The sequence below is a fragment of the Penaeus monodon genome, chromosome 25, assembly GCF_015228065.2.
Source record: "Penaeus monodon isolate SGIC_2016 chromosome 25, NSTDA_Pmon_1, whole genome shotgun sequence".
In the NCBI taxonomy this organism is placed as follows: domain Eukaryota; kingdom Metazoa; phylum Arthropoda; class Malacostraca; order Decapoda; family Penaeidae; genus Penaeus; species Penaeus monodon.
In genome coordinates this window covers 18,696,604-18,696,834 of record NC_051410.1, presented here as the reverse complement: position 1 = coordinate 18,696,834, position 231 = coordinate 18,696,604, and positions in this window count along the sequence as shown.

Sequence of the window (231 nt, the reverse complement as noted above, 5' to 3'; positions counted from 1 at the left end):
CAGGATATTAAACCGTATGTTATATGTAATTACTATTAAATATTTACTCTCCCGATTATTTGGTTAACACAGAAGTTACCCTTATATATGTTTCATTTTCTATATATAAATTGAAACTCATTTTGTTTGAATAGTTCAGTTGGTGGATAAACTGTTTTATATATTCACAACTTGGTTCAACTAAACTATATATATATGACTGGGTGAAAAAAGACCTTTCGGGATTATAAT